This window comes from Pseudorca crassidens, chromosome 15, assembly GCF_039906515.1.
Source record: "Pseudorca crassidens isolate mPseCra1 chromosome 15, mPseCra1.hap1, whole genome shotgun sequence".
Classification (NCBI taxonomy): domain Eukaryota; kingdom Metazoa; phylum Chordata; class Mammalia; order Artiodactyla; family Delphinidae; genus Pseudorca; species Pseudorca crassidens.
The window spans coordinates 75749010-75751991 of record NC_090310.1 but is presented as its reverse complement, the minus strand read 5'-3'; the positions used below and the strand labels follow the sequence as shown (position 1 = coordinate 75751991).

The following is a 2982-nucleotide window of genomic DNA, read 5'->3' as shown; positions in this document are numbered from 1 at the left end:
AATTCTAGAAAATGGGACTTGAAGTCTGCTGGGGACTTGAAGTCTGCTGAGGACTTCTGAGAAAGTTTTCTTTCTAGATAATAAAAGAAGAGCTGTATGGGAGGAAACAGCCTCTCTTCTACACCACTGGGTTAATGTGCATGCAATGTGATGCCTGGAGCAGTGGCAGCGGTCTTGCAACTATGAGGTTACAAGGCTGAGGACAAAGTCTACACACTGAGGATGGCAGAGTGAAGAGATGGAAGGAATGTGGGTCTGTATCCACCAGCCCAAGACCACTTATCTCTGGATTTCTTGTTTTGTGAGATAATAAATCTCTCCCCACTAGATCATAAGATCCATGAGGGCAGAGTTTTGTTTTGATTTGGGGGGTTTTGTCTGTTTTAGTCTCTGCCATATCACTAGCACCTAAACAGTGCCAGGAACATAGTATAGGTGAAAGGTAAATGTTTGTTGAATGAATGAATGACCCCTTAGAGATAGTCCTTGTTGGATCTCATTGTTGTTGTTATTTAAAGCCAAAGAATCCTAATTGATTCAAGTGTCCTACCCTACTCCAGTTTCCATCTGTGGGGATCCTTTTCGGGGATCCTTCTCAATTAGCCTTCATCAATGGACATCCCAGCCTATGCTGAGCATGACCTAATTTATAGCCCCACAACGCCATGGGGTTATCTTTATTTTCAGCACTTGTCACACTTTTTTTTTTTTTTTTTGGAACTGCCTCTTTTGTTTCTTTGTTTCTTTCACTAGAGGTGGAGGTCAGAGATTTATTAGTCTGGGTACAATCCAGGCTTCCAGTGGCTCAGACAAAATCAAGTTTATTTCTCTCTCACCTAATCGAGACTTAGGTGGTTCTAGGGTAGAAACATTGACAATTTCAACACACAACCTCTGGGCCCAAGGTTGCTGCTCTAGCTCCTGCCAACAGATCTTCATCCCAGCCAGTGGTAAAGGGGAGGGCAAAGAGAGAACATATCCATTATTTAATTTATTTATTTAATTTTGGCCACAGCTTGTGGGATCTTAATTCCCTGACCAGGGATTGAACCCAGGCCCTCAGCAGTGAGAGTGCAGAGTCCTAACCACTGGACTACCAGGGAATTCCTTCTCCATATTTCAAACAGACCTGGAAGGAGCATGCATCATTTCTGCTCACATCTTACATAAGCTCACATGAACATCTCAGAACTTAATCACATGAACACTTAGATCCAAAAGAAGCTCGGAAATGTAGCCATCAACTGGACAACCATGTGCCAAATAAAACTCATGAGTTCTATTATTAAAGAAAGAAGGGAGCCTTCCCTGGTGGCGCAGCGGTTGAGAGTCCGCCTACCCATGCAGGGGACACGGGTTCGTGCCCCGGTCCGGGAGGATCCCACATGCCGCGGAGCAGCTGGGCCCGTGAGCCATGGCCGCTGAGCCTGCGCGTCCGGAGCCTGTGCTCCGCAACGGGAGAGGCCACGACAGTGAGAGGCCCGCGTACCGCAAAAAAAAAAAAAAAGAAAGAAGGGGAGGGGACTTTCCTGGCGGTCCAGTCGTTAGGACTCCGCGCTTCCACTGCAGGGGGCACAGGTTAGATCCCAGGCCTCGTGGGACGGCCAAAATATTTAAAAAAAAAAAAAAAATTTTTTTTTAATTATTTATTTGGCTGCACCGGTCCTAGATGGAGCACGAGGGATCTTTAGTTGCAGCATGTGGGATCCAGCTCCCTGACCAGGGATCGAACCTGGGCCCCCTGCACTGGGAGCACGGAGTCCCAACCACCGGACCACCAGGGAAGTCCCACAAAAAAATTTTTAAATTTAAAAGAAAAAAAGAAGGGGAAAGGGAATACTAGTGGTCAACCAGCTGTCTCTACCATGTTACTTGGTTTGATCTGTATTTGCAGAGCCTCAAACAGGCCTTGGCTATAGTAAATTTTGAGGAAATGTTTAATGAAAGAAAGAACAAAGGAAAAACAAACAGAACCCAAGATTCCTGCCCACAATAGATGTACCGTTAATCTGGAGAGACAAACGGAACCCAGATGAAGCACTGATGGATTGCAAACAACACAAAATAATACCTCGTGAGCGTTAAATCACTTAATGTTGTCTCTCTGAGGTAAGTCTGGCTCCACAAGACCCCTCAAGCTCATTTCCACAGGAGCTAACTCTCTAGACTGTGATCCACTCTAAAGGACAAAATCTCCATGGCCCACCCTTCACCTGTGTCCACTTTCTAATGGACAGAAATACTAGTGACAACACTGGAGGGGAACTGGATAGTTGTAACCCTCATGAACTCACAGATCCATGAAAACTTAGCCTTGGAGGAGTCACACGTGAGAAACAGTTCAACAGCTGAAAGTAATTAAAAAGGAATCGCATTTCCCACCCCACCCCCATCTCTCAAGAACATAAAATGAAATTCACAGCAATACTAAAAGTCCCTGTCGCCCTATGCCCCTCAGCTACTCTAGTGCCTGGCTGGCCAAGCCCCTCATTCATCCCCTAGCCTATGCTCTTCTCTTCCTTCTTCCCCTCAGCCCTCTAGTTGAGAGGTTCTCAAAGTGTGGTCCGTGGACCAGCAGTATTAACATTATCTGAGAGCTTATTTGAAATGTAAATTCCTGCGCTCACCAAGACCTATTCAGTGAGAATCTCGATAGTGGGGCCCAGGTGTTCCTTATGCACACTACACTTTAAGAAGCACCTTACCTGTGTCAGTAATTCTCAACGTTGGCTGCACATCTTGGAAGTTTAGAAAAATCTGGATGTCCGGTCCACACCGCAGGCCAATTAAGTCAGAATCTGTGGTTAAGCACCAATGCTTCACTACTATGAAGCCAGGTTTGAAAACTACTGGTCTAAGTCTTAGTCCTTCATCCTTCTTCCCTTGTCTCAGGACTCCTTCCCAGAACCATAAATGAATCAAACTCAAATTGGCTAAAGAAAAAAAGAAAAAGAAAAAAAAGTGGGGGACGGGGCATTCATG

General features: G+C 45.4%; 1 non-coding gene across 1 annotated transcript; it reads right to left on the bottom strand.

Moving 5' to 3' along the window:
* Nucleotides 1-1030: 1030 nt before the first annotated feature.
* On the bottom strand, nucleotides 1031-1103 carry TRNAE-CUC (transfer RNA glutamic acid (anticodon CUC)). The gene has a single exon. It is a non-coding gene; the product is annotated as a tRNA-Glu (tRNA).
* Between the last annotated feature and the right edge of the window lie 1879 nt (nucleotides 1104-2982).